We start from the raw sequence: 19,745 nt of genomic DNA on the forward strand, positions 1-19,745 counted from the left end.
GGTAGTGAGTTAAACATGGGTGAGGGGCCTGGGGACGGTTCAGTGATTATGGTGTTTGGTGTGCAAATGCCAGGACTTGAGTTTGGATCCCTGATACCCATGTAAAAAGCCAGATGTAGTTATGAGGACCAGTAACCTCTGGGGGGCCGGGGAGGGAGCTGGAGACCGGCAAGGCTTGCTGGCCATATTAGATGATGTGGAGAACTAAGGAAGACATCCTGACCTTTGGCTTCCACCTGTACCTGCACAGGCAGTCACGCCCACACAGTTGGTCATATCCGCACATGCACAGAGCAGATGAGGGTGGTATGCACATAGGTAACATGCACTGCAAGTGGAAGTTGCAGCAGAAGGCTCCTGGGCTGCAGCAGGAGAGACATGCAACGTAATCTGTGTTAGTTAAAGTGGATGGGCTGCAGTTGCCATCATTTTTGCTGTTTTTGAGATTATTTTCTTTGTCCTTGTCTCTCTTACCATTGCATGAGATTTTGAAAATTAAATATCTAGCTAAACCGAATTAGACATCACTATTATTTTTAAATCCTGTCTGCTTGTTCTTTTGTTCAGGTTTGACTATTTTGTTCATTTTATATATCTGTCCACAAACCTGGGATACAGTGGTGAATGTGTACGGTCGCTCATGTGACTATGGCTTGGGTGCCACACATAAGGAGGCATTATTTTACCCCTAGGCAGCCAAGATGTGCAGTTGGTGGCCATCTTCCCATTTGCTTGGCATGGCTAAGTATTTGTGTGCTGACCTCGTTATTTTAAAAACATTTTGAAGTGTAGGTGCTCATAGGAGTCTCTGTGGTTTTTCTATCCTCCTCCAGCATGTAGAGAAGTTATTTGTCAAGTCTATAGATAGCAAGGCAGGCTAGGGATTGAGTGAGAGCTGACACGTGCTTATAGAAGTTGTTGAGGATTCCCCCAGCTGGCCAGTTAACAAACCACAGTGGCATGACAGCAGCCGTCAGATTTTATCAGCGTGTCCAGATGCGTCTAGAAAGGTCAGAACTGAAAGGAAGTCTAGAGATCTCTATGGGGACTCCCCTGCCCCCAACACACACACACACACACACACACACACACACACACACACACACACACACACACACACTGTGGATGGTAGTTAAGCTGCTAGGAATTTCACTCTTCTGAGTCTTGGTCATACCGTTGATTTCCACACCCTCTCATCGACTGCTCTGCAGTGTGTGTCCCTGGAGGTCTGGCTTCTGGTTCCATATTGGACATGGTGTAGCTGAGTGATCTCTCACCTATATAAGCTTCAGAGTGAAATGGAAATGCTGTTATTAAGGAAACCAAGGGTCATTCCTTAAACGTTAAGTGTCCATCCGTTTGTCCTGGTGGCTAATGATAATGCATATTCTAGGAACCGGGCAAATTCATGATACTTCACTCGCCGTTTGGAGCAGTGAATTTATTGAGTTTGGCTGACTGACATGCAGGGCATTCATTCCTACTTTACTAGCGTTCTTCATTGTCAGTACAGAATCAGGCTGGGCATCATGGAAGACTCAGTCGGCTAGTGAAGACATGCACATTCGAAGAAGTGAGCTGTTTCCACCTCTGCGATCAGCAGTGTTTTGTTTTTCTTTAAGAATTACAGTGCTGATGAAGATGTGATGAGGCACACACTTGCATAGGCTGCTGGCAGAGTATAAATTAACACAACCTTTCTGGGATGTGCTTCTTTTATATTTAAAATGACTGCACTAGAGTATAAATAGCGTATAATAAGTCTGCATTTACATAAGGTGCAGTTTGATACTTGCCACATGCAGGCACACGTAGGATACGATTGCCATGATCATGTAAAGGACCATCACCTCTGAAAGGCAGCCCTCTGCCCGTTCCCATCTCTTGGAAACCACATAGAGCAGTGGTCTCAACCTTCCTAATGCTGTGACCCTTTAATACAGTTTCTCATGTTGTGGTGACCCCCAACCATAAAATTATTTTGTTGCTACTTCATAACTAAAATTTTGCAACTGTTATGAATCATAATGTAAATGTCGGATGTGAGGCCCCTTTGGGTCACAGGTTGAGACCACTAACATAGGGGATGATAGTGTTCTCAGTGGCCTGGTTGCAGGTATTTGAAATGTCTATTTTCAGGTCTGTAGAAAAAAAAATATTCTGCCTATAGAAGAAGGAATCATCGGATCAAGTATCAGGGAAGTTATTAAATACTGTGAAATTCCAAATAATTTTATATACAGAGCCGTTAAGGAGAGGCTTGGTCTCATTTCTACATATAACTGTTAAATGTCATGCTGTGTGCTGAAATACCTCCATGCAATTCTTAGACACTTTGATAAGTCCTTCAACTTCTTGGTAGTAACCATTGACAAGAAACTGCCTGGAAAAGTAGCTGCTGAGACAAAACAGAACTATTTTAAATACCATTCAAAACTGAAAATTATGTGGCATAACGGCTCTTCTTTTTTTCTGCCACATCAGTGTAGTATTGTTATTTGTTGAGCATGGTGATACAGATGAATCGCAAATTCACTTGGACTCTTAAATATCAAATCTTTCAAGTGATGAGGTTCAAATTCAGAGCGATCCCTAAGCAAACAGCAGTGCCACAGGGGAGATTGGGGGCATCCGGGGGAACTGTACTTGTCAGAAGGCGCCGTTTCTCAAACTGACTGCATCTGACTCAGATTGTCTAGCTGCTGGAAAGCCTGTGTCCATGATGGCTCGCTCACTCAGCAGCAGGTGGCTTCTGGAGCTGCCTAGGAGGTGGCATGATTGACTTAAAGCGACAGCAAAGGCCCTGCGCTCTTCATACCATTATCCTTATGGACTGAGGGGTGGACATCAACCCCGTCCTGTTTGAGACCTTCCTGGTAGCTGTAGGTGATCCACCAAGAGGGCTTTGGTTACCCAGCTTTTTGGCCACCTGGAAGCTGAGTGGTTCAAAAGGTCTTGATGTACCTTTCTGTGTGGATGTGGCCCATTTTTTTTTTGTGTGTGTGTGTGTGTGTGTGTGTGTGTGTGTGTGTGTGTGTGTGAGTGTTTGTGTTCTCTCCCACCAGTGGGCCTGGAAAACGTGCCAGTGTATTTTGCAGATTCCCTTCCAGCTTTGAAGGGTAAGTTGGGGGCTGGAGAAATGGCGTGGCCACTAAGAGTCCAGAAGACCTGAGTGTGGTTCCCAGCACACGTATCAGGTGCTCACAACCGCCTGTAACTTCAGCTCTTGGGGTATCTGATGCCCTCTGCTGGCCTTGCTGGGCTCCGCACTTACGTGCACATACCCACACACAGTTATAAAAATAAAATCTATTTTTAAAAAGACATCAGGTGAGTCAAACAAGAGATCATGTTTCTCTGCCAGCAGCTAAGAGCATCTGCTTTATCTACGGTAGCCAGAGTTCCCATGGTGCAGCATGTCAGGACGAGATGTCCTTTTCCTGGTGGAGAGCACAGCTAACGTGGTAATAAGACTCTGGATAGTGTGGGTATTGAATTTCCCAGCTCCTGTGCTCTAAGCAGGAGATAGCAGCTTTCTGACTGCAGTGTCTCTGATGATGCTCGGAGTCATTCTTGGAGGTTCACTGAAGGCTTCTTGGGGCTGGTTTGACATGTGATCTCAGGCTCAGTATCTTCTCCAGGAGGAGGGAGGAGAGAAACCACCCCACCTTGGTTTTACTTCTTTTTACACTCAGCTTTCACGATTGTTTCCCATAGTTCACTGCAACCACTGACCTCTCAGGCAATGTTCTCACACTAGAACCTACTGGCAAGAGACCGTATCAGACTTTGGCCCAGCCTTAGAAAAGCTTTTCTTTGTTTTTGTTAAATGCAGAAAGGAGAAGGTGTGGGATTAAGGTCTTGTATATGTAGAATCATACCATCTGCAAAATAAGGAAACTTTGACCTCCTTTCCTTTGGAACCTCCATTTATCTCCATAGAATATAATTTTTTAAGATTTTAGTTGTTTTTATGTGTATGAGTACTTTGCTTGAATGTATGTACGTACACTATGTGTATGTCTGGTACTTAAAGAAGCCAGCAGGGGACACTGGATCCCCAGGAACTGGAGTCCCGTTATTGGTCTAGATAAGGTGTTAAGCACTATGTTGAAGATAGGTTCAGAGAATGGGTATCCTTGTCTTGTTATGAATTTTAGTGGAAGTGTTTATGTTTTCCTCAACTGAACATGCTATTGACTTTGTTGTGTGTTGTGTTTATTATGTTGTGGTATATAACCTGTGCCTGTAAATTCTCCAAGGCTTTTATCATGAAGGAAGGTTGGGTTTTGTCAGAGGCCCCTTTCTTCAGCTAATCAGATGGTTACGTGGTTGTTTTCTTTAAGTCTATGTGGTGGATTACATTTACTGATTTACATGTGTTGGACCATCTTAGCACTTTTGGGATGATGCTAACTTGCTTGTGGTGGGTGATCATTTTGATGTGTTCTTAAATGTAATTTGCAAGTATTTTATTGAGAAGTTTTACGTCTCTATTCATTGGGGAGATTGTCCTATGATTATACTTTTGTTGAGTCTTTAGCTGATTTTGGTATTGGATTAATACTGACTTCATAAAAGGCATTTCTGAGTATTCTCCCCCTTTGTATTTTTTGGAATAATGTGAGCAGTATTGGTGTTAGTCCACCTTTGAAGGTATGGTCTAATTCTGGGCTGAATCCATATGGTCTCCGGCTTCTTTTTAGTTTGGACATTTTTAATTTGCTTCTATCACATTTGTTATAGGTCTGTTTAAAGTATTTAATTATCATCAGTTTGACTTTGGTGGATCATAATACATCTAGAAATTCATTTCTTTTGGATTTTCCACCTTAGTACAATATAATTTTTTAAGATTTTATTTGTTTTTATGTGTATGAGTACTTTGCTTGAATGTATGTACGTACACTATGTGCATGTTTGGTACCTAAAGAAGCCAGGAGAGGGCACTGGATCCCTGGGAACTGGAGTTACAGATTGTTGTGAACCACCATGTGAATGCTGGAACTCTCAAACCTGGCATCCTTGTAAGAACACCAAGTGCTCTCAGCCGCTGCGCCCCCGGAATACACCATTTTAAACTATGTCCTTATGAGTCTGAATTTCCTCACTGTCTATTGTAATCTCTCCCTTTTCACATTTGTCTCTTCTCTTTTAGTTGGCTTGGCTAAGCGTTTGTCAGTGTTAATCTTTTGTAAGAGCTAGTTTTTCATCTCATTGTTTCTTTGTGTTTTTTTTTTTTTCATTTCCATTTCATTATTTTCAGCCACATTTTTGATGATCTCTTCCCAGCTAGTGTTTCAAGGTGATGTTTGTTCTTGTTTATCCAAGACTGTCCAGTACCTCATTATTAATTGGAGATATCTCTGTTCTTTTGACATATGCATGTATCACCATAAACTATCCTTTTAGGGTTACCTGCTTTGTGTCCTATAGACTTTTGTTATTGTTTTTACATTTCCATTCAAGTCTAGACATTTTAAAATTTCCTCTTTAATTACCTTCTTGATTTAATGTTTGGTTTCCATGAGTTTGTGTATTTTCTGTGTTTTTACTGGTGTTAATATCTAACTTTGTTCCCTTGGTCAGATAGAATGCACCGTACTGAAGTCACCTACTATCACTGTGTTGGAGTTAACCTCTAATTTAGATCTAATATACCTTTTATGAAGTTGGGTGTATCTGTATATGATGCATATATGCTTAGAAGTGTAAATAATCTATTTCAATAAAAGGAAAAAAATTAAAAGAAATGTAATATCCTCTTGGTGGATTTTTCTTTTAATGAGCATGAACTGACTTTCCTATTTATTTAGATGAATTTTGGTTTGAAATCTATTTTTGTTAGATATTAGGATACTTATGCCTACTTGTTTCTTAGTTCTATCTGCTTGGAATACCTTTCTTTATTCTTTGCCCTAAGGTGGTCTCTATCATTGATCACAGGGTGTGTTTCTTGGAGACATCACATAGATGGACCCTATTTTCTCATCCAGTCTGCCAGTCTGTTTCTTTTCACTGAGAAATTGAGTCTATTGATATCAAGAGTTATTATTGAAAGATGCATATTAATTCCTGTAATTTAAATTAATTTTTTTGCATGTACTTAGGCTTCTGACTAACTGTTCTGGAATTGTTACTTGCTGCTTGTGACCTCTTGGATGTGTTTATCATTGTTTTCAAATTGGAGTAATTTCTTCAGTATCCTCTGTAGAGCTGGCTTAGTGGTCATAAATTATTTAACCTATTTTCATTATATAAAGTTGTTATTTCCCCTCTAACTTTAATAGATAGTCTTGCTGGTAGAATACAGTCTAGCCTGAGAATTGTGGTCTTTCAGAATTTGGAATACATCTTTCCAGAGCCTTCTACTCTGATTGGTCTGTCTTTATAAGTGATTTGGCTTTCAATTCTGTGGTGGTATTGTATATTGTATGTGATAATAAACTTATCTGAGGTCATAGAACAGGACAGCCTCAGGTGACTGTCCAGGCAGCTGGCTGTTTCTGTCAACTCACATTTTTTTTTTTTGGAAGCTGCTTGCATGCACTTCCTGTTTTTATTTTTTATTAGGTAATATTATTTCCTTCTTGGGTCTCTGAGGGAGTTGAAGATTAGTTAGTTATAGTTTTCCTTGTTAAGAATTTCAGAAAAGAAACTCACTAAGAGGCAGAAATCTACCTGGATCTCTGTGAATTCAAGGCCACATTTGAAACGGCGGAGCATGGTGACTCACACCTTTAATCTCAGGGAGTAATGGCAGAAAGCAGAAAGGTATATAAAGTGTGAAGACCAGAAACTAGAAGCTTTTAGCTGGTTAAGCTTTTAGGCTTTGGAGCAGCACAGTTCAGCTGAGATTAATTTGGATGAGGACTCAGAGGCTTCCAGTCTGAGGAAACAGGATCAGCTGAGGAACTGTCGAGGTGAGGAAACTGTGGCTTGTTTGCTTCTCTGATCTTCCAGCATTCACCCCAATAACTGGCTCAGGTTTGATTTTATTAATAAGAACGTTTAAGATTCCTGCTACACAATTCCTTTAGTCTGTGTCTTTGAATATTTTAATATCTTGTGGGGAGTTACTTTTCTGGTCCTGTCTTCTTGTTCTTCTGCAGGCTTCTTACACCTGGATGGATATTTAAATATGGATTCTCTAAGTTGGAGAAATTTTCTCTATGATTTTATTGAAAATATTTTCTATGCCCTCACTGTGGTGTTCTTTCTTCTGCTATGCCATAATTTAAAGGTTTCATGTCACAAAGTTCTTCCATGTTCTGTTTATGATTTTTTAAATGTCTCACTTTGTCTTCCATCTTTGACTCTATTTTTGATGTGGCCCATCCCAAGGGTGACATTTCCCACCAACGTTTCTGTTTGGCTTAATGACTTTTCCATTCCCAGCATTATTTAAGTTTGGCTTTCTTCATCAATTCTATCTACTTATTGAATTCTGTTTTCATATGTTTGGTGGATTCCATTCAGTTCCTTGTACTTGTTGTCATAGAGTATATTCATATCCTCTTTGAGTTGTTTGAATATAGTTACGATCATTCTTTTGAATTCTTTGTCTGGACTATCTTCCAGATCATTCTCATTGGGTTCATTAATTTGGGATTAGTCATTTTGGAGGAGACACGTTATCTTGTTTGTTTTATATTCCTTCTTATTTCTGCACTAGGATATGTGTGTCTGAAATAGCACTTTCTTTTTTCAGTGTAGGCATGAACAATGTTCAGGGAAGGAATAATTTGGAAGAAGGTTTGTAGTGGATAGCCAACCCAGCATTGGCCTGGAAGTTCCAACCCCCCATTGAGGCTTCAGTAATGATCACGCCCATAAGGCAGGGCAGAGGAGGGAGCCGAAGACCGAGGATCAGGAGGAGGTCACTCTCTGGGTTCAGGGATGCTGGACGCTGGAGGTAGACCGAGCAGAGTTCTCCAGAGAACACCGCCAGACTGTGCTATACCTTTGCCAGACCCTGCAACCTACCCCTTCATTTGTAAGTTACCCCACAAAATAAACCTCCCTTTTAACTACGTGGAGTGGCCTTAATAATTTCACCAATAAAGGTTGTTGTTTTCTTTTTTGGAATTGGTATTGAGGGCTGAATCTATAGTTTTTGCTACTGTCTGCAGGAATGGACAGTATCCAAGAGCCATCATATTGCTTGTTGGTCTTCTGCTACCTTGTGCTGTGGCTCTACAAGTCTGGTTGCTCTGACTTGAATAAGCAGCTAGCAGTTGGGGGCAGGCTTTCTAGGGAAGCTGGGTAAGTAAGAAAGCCTGTGGGGTAAGGAGAGGCAGGGACTATTTGGCAACACTGGGGAGTGAGATTCTAAGGGACAGGAAGGAGTAAGCCTAGTCTGAGGGATGGGGACAGGAGATCCTGGGAGAAGAGCTGGTCAGTCTGGCAGCACTTGGAGGTGACAGCTGGGAGGACCTTGGAGGCCTGTATGGTGAGCCAGAGCGATTGATGTCTATCCAAGGGCTCAGAGAAATCGGAACTCAGAGAGGAGATGGACTGCCTACAGGCAGGAAGAAGGAGCAGAGCCTAGCTGATGGTCAGGGGAGGGAGCTATGGAGGAGGGAGACGCTGGGCTTACCTAGCAATGCAAAGAAGGGGTGACCTTCCAGAGGGGTTGGGGGACCTTTGGAGTCAGAAGGAGCAGACCTAGCTGGCCGCACCCAGAAGTCTTGGGGAGCCCAGCTGACCTATGGGGTAAGAAGGAGCAGGATTCCCTGGCAGTGTGGAGAAGTCCTAGAGGGCCAGGGAGGCCCATGAGATGGGAAGGATGTCTCAAGTTAACAGTACAGGAAAGACCTACATGAGCTGAGTGGGCCTGAGTGCTGAGAAGGATGGGACCTAGCTGGTGGCCCAGGAAGGAGCTGGCACCTAATATCTTTACTTTTTGTTGTTTTTGTTTTTGTTTTTCAGAAGTGACTACTGGCCTAGGACCTTATACATCCCAGACTAGTGTCTACCACTGGGTCATGCTCCCAGCCCTCTATAATTCAACCACTCTCAAAAGCAGACTCACAGAATACTTTCCCCTTTTCTTTCTGATGTGTTAGAATTTCCTTCCTAAAGCACATTAACATTTTATTGTAGGTGCATAGTATGTTTGAGCTATACCATCATCTGTTGATGGATACTTGGACTGTGTTTACATATTATATCCATGCGTGTGTTCTTTGATCTCTTGACTGTCAAACTGTTTGAATGTTTGGTTTCTCATCTCTAGAGTATTTTCCTAATCTGTTTTTTTAAAAAATCCTTTATCATCTCCCTTCCCAAGGAACTTTATTGTTTAGTTTTAAATGAAGTATATGTTACTATAGCATATTTTATGTAGCCAAATCTGTTCACCATGAATTTCCATTTTAGAAATAGCAGAAAGCCATGTAGGGCAAAGGTCAATGATGAGCTGAGTGAATGATTAAGTTAAATAACAACAATGGCCATGTATTAGGTGCCATGTATGATGTGCCAGGTGCTGTCCTCAGATTTAAACTGTGATCTCATTTATTTCTTACTGGACTTTTTTGATGGTTACTGATAAGTTTCCATATTCATCCAGTAGATTGGGAATATTGGTAAGAGCTTTAAGTAGTTTTCTTTTCTTTTTTCTTTCTTTCTTTCTTTCTTTCTTTCCTTCCTTTTTTTTTTTTTCTTTGAGACAGGGTTTCTCTGTGTAGCTTTGGCACCTTTTCTGGAACTCACTCTGTAGCCCAGGTTGGCATTAAACTCACAGAGATCTGCCTGCCTCTGCCTCCTGCCTCCTGGGTGCTGGGATCAAAGGCGTGTGCCACCACCACCTGGCTAAGTAGTTTTCTTAAGAGTGAAAGCTTAGGGAAGAGAGCAGAGGCAAGTCCCGACCTCAAGCTTGCAGCACCACGCCAGTACTTCCCAAGTGTTCCTGCTGACCATAGTCAGAGGGTCTGCAAGATAATCCTGCTCAGCATCATGGAATTGCATCATAATTTCAATGCATCTATAACTTGCTTCTAAAGTAATGAGATGATGCTCTGCACCTCACAAGAATGGTTCCCTCAGCAGTGCCCTCAACTTGGACATGCGTTCTGAGTATTTGCTATTGGAATGGCACAATAGGCTTTGGGGTGACCTCTTTGGGGGATATAAGTCACCCAACAGAGCAGCTCATGGATATGAATGCCCAACCTATGGTAGGATATAGACCTTCTCTTCTATGGATCATTTCATAGTGAAGATGTTAAGTCTACCATGGTTTGGGGGCCTGGGGAAATCTCTTAACTTACCAGAGCCTTAAGTTTCTTCTCTGCAAAATGGGGATGCTAAAAGCCAATCTGAAAGACTAGTGTGCATATTATAAGTGCATTTATATACTGCCCCCTACAGTAGATGCTTAACAACTGGTGGTTCTTATAATGGGAAAGCCAATTCCCTCCAGTGAGTTGTGGATATGAACCACAGCCCTCAGCACTGAACACTGTGCAGTAAGCTAATTGAGCAGGGTTTCCCCCTGAAGTCAGGCTGAAGTTTGAAAAAGATAGCCTTCTCATAGGGTGTGTGTTGGGAGGACTGAAAAATTTTACCAGGATCTTGAGATAGAAAAAAAACAAGAAATGAATGACAGTGTCCCCTAGGTGGTGCTGAATCATCGTGGATAGAGAAATGGGGCACTTGGTATTTTCAGGGGTGACTTCCTTCTCTTAAAATTTCAGATAAGAACAGGACAGCTCCCTGGGCTGTCAGGGGAAAAATGACCAGGCAGGAAGAGTCTTTTTCAGTAGGACCAAGCATGCAGTACCCTGGTGTGCCAGGCCTCTTAAGGCCTGCCTTGGGGGTGCTTGTGTTCAAAAGCAAAAGCAGGCTCAGGATAGCTTTGTTTGTTCCCTGAGAGCTGCTGGAGCTGTGGCTGATTTCAGTACATAAAACCCATTCATGAGAACCCTGGGAAGAGAGTTTAGCCTGGCATGTTAGTGTCACTCCCGTCAGTGAATGGGATTGAGAGGAAGTGAAGACCTCTCCCACCCCCAGCATACACAACAATGGCTGCTACTGGATTTTGCAAGAATTGCCCATTATTATTTGGCGTGTAACACCAAAGTGTGTGTGTGTGTTACTTAGCTACTCATTTTTTTTTTTTTTTCTTTCCAAACTCAATGGCTGGGCCACCTATTTCTCCTTCTACATCACAAGTACTAGCATCTGATGAAGTCTGTCTGGCAGCCAACATTTTTCTGTCAGGCCCCGTGGGGGAGGAAGCTGAGATGCTCTGGAGTTGGACCAGGGCCAGAAACACTGTCCTTGAGATCTTGGTTCTGTGTCTGGTATGGGGGCCATGTACAGAGTTCCCGAGACTCGACTTCTGGAGTTCATTTCCATTTTGGAAAAATGCGAGGTTGGTTTCCAAGGGAAACTGCTCACATGCATTAAAATGTCTCCACTGCTGAAACTGCTTTGTGTCATCCACCAAAGCCTTCTGCCCTCAATCCCCATCTTCCAACCCTGTTTTCCAGTGTTGTGTCTTTAGGAGGTAACCATAGCAACTAAGATTATTCAAAAAGGACTGAACCTAGGCATCGAAAGGGGAGGTAACCCCATGGAACTTTACATTGGGAACTTAGAGGGCACTAATGAATCTAATCATTGTATAGGCCAAGTACTGCTGTCTCTGTAGTTTTAGGCACAGTACTACATTGTATATGCTGAGTACTTACTATCTCTGTAGTAGGAGCAGTACTACATTAAGAGGTTTGGTTTTCACAACAGCCCTATGGGGCAGTCATTACTGTCTTCTTCAGTGGTCCAGGGGACTGTGGAACAGAGCTTTTGATGGTTGCACAGCTATTTTTATTCTCCTGTTTGGATTACAGCCTGCAGGAAACTAGGAGACATCTCGCAATGTCTGATCTGCAAGTAGTACAATGGAGCCACGTGAAATATGTTCAAGGCAATAGCAGAGCTGCAGACCCCCGCCCCGTCTCTTGAACACCTCCCTACAGTGTATAGTTTAGAGATCCCAAGATTGTTTCCTCCATTTCTCGAAGCAGGTCTGTGACTATTGTGTCATTTATGAATGAGACAATTATGTGACTGAGAGGTTAAATGACATTTCCCAAGGTCACCATGTAGCATTTAGAAGAATTAGGCAACAAATCCATCTCTGTCTGTCTATTTCCCTATCTATCATCTATCCCCTCATCCAATAAACTATGCCTTCATTTCATAATAATTTATGAATATGAATATAAAAAGTATGATGTGCCATTGGCAAGATTTGAAAGATTACATTTAATTCATTAGAAGAGCCATGGCATCTAGATAAAGAGATAATCTTTGGCTTGAGTATTATAGAAATGCTGTTTATGGGTATAAATTTCTATATGTGAGAAGTATATATTCTAATAAAGCAAAAACACCCATATTTTTGTATGGGTATGAAGCCACACATTTATCTCTTTAAATTGTCTAAGATGATAAGAGAAAAGGATGTTAATCTTAACATTTTTCACTAAGTAGAAAGTTGGAATGCTCTCAAAAGAAAATTATCTGTATCCTGCTTACCTGTTATGCTAGGAACTCAATGAGAGAGGAAGGATCAGGCGTGACCCACTCATGGAGAGCATGGTTGGTGCCTTAGACTTGAGTGAAGTTAAAGTCAAAGCTCATTTTGGCACTCAGAAGACTGCGTTCAGAGCTGCATTTCAGAACTTGATGTGGACCAATATTGGTGGGATTGGGAGAAGGTAGCTAGGGAGAGAAGAGTGGCTGTTGCCTGGAAAAGTCTGGAAGTCTGTAGTTACTTTTTATGGCAGAGCAAAACCAGACACTGTGAGGGGCTTCAGGCTTCCTTCTATGTTCTGCTAGGAGAGAGGGTGACATGGAGATATTTCCTGTGGAGCAAATGACTTTTGAGGACACTAGCAAGTCTGAGAGATGCTGAAAGTTACCTGCCCCATAGGACTTCCTGCCAGACTTTTCAGAGGAAGCTGTGTGGAGTCTTCGAAGCCCAAGAGTCCATTTGGGAGTCCGGTTAGGACCATGGGTGTGAGAGCTGCAGGTAGGGAATAAACTGGGGTAGGGGCATATCTCTTGAAGAGCCCTCCCCCAAAAGTGCAAGGATGTGCCAGAGCCAGCATCTGGGCATCTTAGCTAAAAAGGACATCCTCACAGGATGCAAGATAACCAGTTAATAGACCTTGCCCTTGTCTGTCTTTATCCAGGTCCAGGAGCCAGATGCAGCATAGTGAATGGGACAGGAAGAAAAGAGAAAAGGAAAGATGGACAAAATATTAAAGGAGGACAGCCTCCCTCCCAACCTCCCTCCAACTACAGGAAGAAGGACCTAAAACTGGGTGAGAGATGGTGCTTTTAGGATACCTGAGAATGAGGTTCTTCTAACCACTGGATGTGAATGGAGTACTTTGTCATATCCTGAGAGGGCAAAAGAAATCCTAGCTATTTCCAGCCTCACCACTGAGCCAGCCCATTGAGTGAACTGGTTTTCTAGTATGAGCCTTTCCCAGTGTATGACACATTTCCATATGGGCCCCTAGATTTCCCCTCCTTGCTAGTCACCCCGGCAGCAAGGCTCACATCCCATATGCTCTTCCTTTTAATGTCTAGTAGGCAAAGCATGCCCTGCTCTTTCTGCTTGGCTTCACATTCTTGCTCCAGGGTTCTATCACTAAGGAGAAAGACTTTTTCCATAAATTGCAGGCAAGAGCTATAAACTCCCTCTGGGTTACTTTGTTGGGCCTTCAGGATAAGATTGGAATCTGGAGGGAGCAGATAGCACAATTAGAAAGAAATGGTATCAGGCAGTAAAACATCTTCTAATACTGTTCGTAATAGCATCTAACATTACACGGTGTGGGGCCCCAACAAGATGTGCTCATCTGCAATTCTTCATGCTCACCAGGGAAAGAATTTTCTCTGTTTATTGTTTTAATCATGATTAATAAGCAGTGTAATGACAGGGTTATGGTGATAACAGTGTGAAGAATGAGATCTTGAAGTGCAAGTTGCAAGCATGGTATTGACCCTCAGCTGTGAAAGTTGTTGGCAGAGCACAGGAGGCAGGTGATCTACTCTCCAAAGGTTTTGTGTATGTGGTGTGTGTGTGTGTGTGTGTGTGTGTGTGTGTGTGTGTGTGTGTGTGTGTGTCAGGGCAAAGGGTGAGGTAGGGGATAGTTTATCCTGAATAAGGGGAAAGTTGAATGGCCCAGGTATCCTTTGCTTGCCACAGCTGCCTTTGGGTCAAGGTCAGGAGTGCATGATGTTCACAGAGGTTTTTCTTTCATTGTGTCCTTCCTACAGAATGAGAATTAATCATCCAAGAACTACAGTAATCCTTCCGGCTTGTGAGAATATACATGCAATTGTTTTGGGGAAGGAGTATTATTCTCTCAAAAACTTCCAGAGAATTCTACCCTCCCCCAGCTGACCTGGAGTCAACACCCTTATTTCTTACCTTCTTATCCTGGGACCAGGCTTTGGATCCATGGCATATGACTTGTCCAAGGTTCCTGAGCCTCATCCCACAAATAGCATCTCCACTGCTCTTCAGGAAACAGGGTTGTTAGGCATCCCCAGCAGTGGCAAATGTCCATTTTTTAGAATCTGGCTTCATTTTGAACAAGTGATGAGAAGCACTGGGGGGCTAACATTAGTGAATGAAGCTGATCAAACAGAGCCATAAGCTTTTTGATTGAGAGAGAGAGAGAGAGAGAGTGTGTGTGTGTGTGTGTGTGTGTGTGTGTGTGTGTGTGTGTGTGTATGTTAGCTTTTTCTCCCCATGACCTGAGATAATACGCACAGGAGGAGGAAATGTTTAATCTTTGCTCATGGGTTCAGAGGTTTCACACCGTGGTTGTGAGAGCGAGTGTTTGCCAAGTCTGTTAGGCAGTTTGATGCCCTCTCACTTCCCCCAAAATACAACAGCCACTGTCCTTTTAGCATTTTCCCTCAAAGCTTAGGTGAATAAACCATCCAGCTTTGAGAACCATCTTACCCATTTTACAGGTGAAGAAGCCAAGACTTTTCCAAGTCATGTGACTCTAGGCAAGTTATATAAATTCTTAGGCTTGACACTGCAACCGTTTCCCACATATTATATAATTTTGTAGCAAACAGAGGCGAGCCATTTTCAAACAAAGGTCTCATTTTTCTCATTTTTATAGAAGGTTATGAAGGAGCCAATGTATTGTAAATGGGTGGCTGTTTTCATTTGGAGATGAATTTCACCTTGGATGAGAAATGCCATTTTTGTTTTCTGTTTGTATGTTGATCTATGGGGAGACAAGGGGTGGTACTGCTGGGCCAAGGGCAAGGAAACCCAGGTTGTAGGCCTTACCTCGGCCATTTGGTTCCCTCTACTATATGAAAAATGAAGCTGGAATAGACCTTTTTGAGATGAGACACCCTCCCATCGTCACAAATTCTTAGCATAAGCTGCGATTTTCAAGCCCATTTTCCCAAACCAGGCCTTGAGCTTATGAACGAATAGGCTTTCATCCCAGGACCAAGGATATGAGGTCCTCCGTAAATCAAACTCAGCATTCAACTGCATTGCAAACAAAAAGTTTCACACGGTTTGACTGTTGCTGTGTGGAGTTTAATGAGCTCCATATGCCTGACCTCTGGAAAGAAACGATGTTGGGAACTGTAGCTGGGAAGAGTCTAAGGGCATCAGCATCTGCTGTGAGTTACTTGGAGTGAAGGGAATCGACCGCATTTTTGTATCACTGCCAAGCTGGAGAGGTGGAAACGGTTTACAATCTGTGCGCTCACCTTCTGAGAGCATGCTGACAGCTTTCCAATGCTTTCCTCGCTCATCAGGAAGTTGTGGAGGACAGCAGATTCTAACTTCCTTCCTACAGCTCCGCCAAGCATCTCGTGTCTGCTGTGCCACTGGGTTTCAGTCTGTGCTGGAGGGCTCAGGCTGTCCTAGGAGTCACACTAATGACATGGCCGACCATTTATACTTGTTATGAGTTTGCTATTCCTGTTGGGTCCTTCCTAAAACCCGGACGTGATAATATCACTTTCTTATTAAAAAAAAAAAAAATGTGGGCCTTCTCACTGCTATGCATGGATTGTCAAGTTGGACCTGGGTGTACCTTGGAAGATCTCGTGGTCTTTGCTCTGTGTCTTTGGCCTCTGGTGCCCCAGCTATGGGCCCTTCAGCAGCATTCAGGTTTCATCTTTCAGGGCTTTCCATCTGCTTTCTCCTCTGCAGAATCCTTGCCATCTTTTTATCACACAGGATGCCCCTGCACCACACAACCCAAACACTTCCCACTCCTTCTGCCTTCTCTGCTTTGTCTTCCCTGTTTCATAACCCCGTTAGGGTGAGGAAAGGGCCTGTATGGTCTTCTCCCAATGAACTCAAAAGATCTTCATGAATGAGACTGTGTGGGGTCCTTCCCTGTACCTACTGGGGCAGAGAACAATCTACTTTTGTAAACATTTTTGGAGCGAAGACACTAAAGAAGGAAGCTATGGCCCTAAAGCCTTCAGAACAGTGTCAGAGCCTGTTCTTGAAGCTTCTTCAATTCCTCTGATTCCCTTGTTTAATATAATTTATGACCATCAGATGCTCGGGTGGCACTGATGTCCTTTCTAAAGACTACTGTTTAAGGGTAGGAGACAGCTAGAGTTCTTCTGACCACAGAGGGTTGTTATGAAATGGCAGAAAAGAGCACACCAGTTTAGTCCTTGTTTTCGCAACATGCTGCAGTGCCCTGCACGAAGGACCCAGAAGGACACTTCTCTTAGAGATGTGCTTTACAAGGTCATTTTCCATGTCACTCTTTGCAAACAGATAGTTCTCTGCAATTGGAGAGGCACCCATTTAGGTCTTTTGTCATAGATAGGATTTCATTCATATTTTTGTTCCCACCTTCATTTCAATGTGTTACCCAAGTCCTGAACTATCCGTCAACAAACTATCTCTTTCCTTCGTGGTACAAGATTCAGAAAATAAAGGCTATCTATGTTCTTTTTTTTTTTTTTTTTTTTAGTAGTAGTTGTATCAGATTTAAAAAAATTAGAGTTATGGGTTGTGGTATTTTAATGGAATATGGCAGTATTCAAACACATCATCTCATATGATTGTTGTGAAATGGCTCATGAAATGGACACGGCAAAAATTAAAACGCATTGCTCCTACGTGACTTAAAGTCACAGAGGCAGAAGGTGGCATGATTCTGTGGGTGACCCTATCCTTTCGATCCCAAATGCTACGGAGAACAGTATGTTTCGGGTTACCTTTGCAAGTTTCTATACCCCAGGCAAGCCTTGTCGGGTGCTGCATAGCCCCCCCCCCCCCCATCATGTTCCCAGAATCCATGTGATGGGATTGGAGGAGGGAAAGGAGGAGGATTGGCCACTTTGGGTGATGTAGAATGCAACTGAATTGAACTTGGGGGCAGAGACAGACTGTGGGAGTCTGTTACTTTTGTTTTAAATGGAGACTGTCCCTTTTCGCCATTCTCAGAGAAATTCCAGAAGTGATGAGGGGAAGGGATATGGTGAATCTCTTTGTTTAGAGTACCTGGACCCTCTTCAGAAAAGGTGAGGGTGGCCAATGTGTTGAGAGCTCAGTTCAAAACATGGAACAATCTAAAGCCAGGTAAGCTGGGGGTTCCCTGTGTTCACATGCTCTCATTAGAAAAGCAGAATTGGAGGCTTTAAAACACAGCTTGTTTCCAAGTAATTGCTGAGTTCCCCCAAATCTTGTTTAACATATTGCTGGGATAATGCATATGAGACAGTTAAAAATGGAAGGAAGAAAAAAAAAATTCCCCAACACCCTTAAAGGAATTTGCAATTCATAAAGTTACTGCCAATTTTGCATTATAGTTGCCACGGTAACCATGCTAGGCTTCTGCTCAAACATTCCTCCGAAGGGGAAGGAATAGTATATAATAAGCTCTTCAAGTGTAATTTTTTATTGTAGTAGAATTAGTGTGTAATTCTCGTGTGAGCAGCCCTGTAATCCGTGAATGCGCACTCCAGTAACGCTGCTGACTTCTTATCTTCACGTGCTTCTGCAATCTATGAAAACTTGTTCGCTGCTCCCAGTGCTTGCTAATTAATTATATAAAAAAAAAACAAAAAGCATTATCAACAGTTAATTAGTTATAAAAGCAAAACCACAAACAACAAAGACAGCATCTTGAACAGGACTCAGAGGGCCTGACTCGCTTGCTGATCGAAAATGCTTCAGCCAAGCTTTGAGGCTGAGCTCACGGCTCACCCTGCCCTCTCCATGCTTCTCCTCAGAGGAGCCCTACGTATGAAATAAAGGAAGTACTACATATAAAATAAAGAAAGTATCGAACATAGCCAGTTGGACCAATTAGACCAAAATAAGACTTGTTTTGTTGTCTATGTAGGGAGCCTTTTTGAAGAACGGTAATTGAGTGTAGTGGGTGGCTGTTCCAGCTTTGACCTGGAAGTACTGCCCCTAGTGAGGCTTCCAGTAACTGCCACACCTACCTATGACCTGCCCCTGGGGCAGGGCCAAGATGGGAGCCCTTAAGACCCGAGATCCGGATGTGCCGGGTCTCTTGGTTCCTTATGATCCTGGATGCTGGGTGGTAAACTGAGCTGAGTTCTCCAGAGAACCCCACTGGACTGCATCTCAGCTATCCCAGATCTTGTAACCAACCCCTTTACTGGCTGTAAATTACCCCAAAATAAACCTTTTTTTTAAAACCATGTGGAATTGCCTTAATTAATCCCCCAGTAATTGAGTCTTAAAAGTTTTCCTTACTCAGCTTCTGGGAAGTGGGTCTAACAGCAGAGGCAAGACATCCCCGGTCTGAAGCAAGAGCAGCTTTGGCTTCTGTGGCCTATACCCCAGGGCTCGCATTCACCAAGGAAGAGACGCTGCAGACAAGTCATTTTTACTAGTTTGTCTGGCACTGTGACAAAGTACCTAAGGATGAGCACTTTATCAAGACAGAAGGTTTATTTAGCCACAGTGTTTGAAGCTAAAAGCCTAAAAAAAACCAAAAAACAAAAACACCGTGCCAGCCCTGCAGTGGGCACCTCTGGCTACATTGCATCATGGCATTTGGCATCATGTGGAAAGCACATGTGAGTGGGAAAATATGGTGAGGTAGGAAGCCAAAGAGCAGGAAGGGCTGAGCTCTCTCTGACCTTGATTCTGCACACCCACATTCACCTACAAGTTGAGATTCCCTTGTGACCAATCGGCTTGCGGAAGACCCCACCACTTAAAGATTCTGTTGCCTCCCCAACATTGAGCTTCCAATAGGGGAGCCCATAGGGGATATATTCAAGACAGTGGCACCTCTTGACATTTGGGGCCTGAGTGTCTTCATTTGTATAAATCAAATGATCAGGGCTTGTCAGAGACAACTGGATATGAAATAGCCCAAAGTTTAGCACAGTGTATTTATTTCCTATTGTTTTCATAACAAATTACTGCAAAGTGCCTCAAAAATTTTACATTTCTTATTGTACAGTGCTAGGATCAGAAGTCCTATGTAGCTCTAACTAGGTTAAAATTAAGAAATGGACAAGGCTGTCTTCTGTGGGAACTCTAAGAATCAAGATTTTGTTGTGGTTGCCCTTTTTCAGATACTGACCTCAGCGGCATTCTGTGGATTGAGTATCCCTCCCTCCATCTTCAAAGCTAGCAATGTCCAGTAGAATCTTGCTCACATCACCCTGCTTGTGTTGACACTAACTTTTCTGCCTCTCTCTTCTACTTTTAAGGATGCCTGTGG

The sequence above is a fragment of the Onychomys torridus genome, chromosome 23 (genome assembly GCF_903995425.1).
Source record: "Onychomys torridus chromosome 23, mOncTor1.1, whole genome shotgun sequence".
NCBI classification, from domain to species: domain Eukaryota; kingdom Metazoa; phylum Chordata; class Mammalia; order Rodentia; family Cricetidae; genus Onychomys; species Onychomys torridus.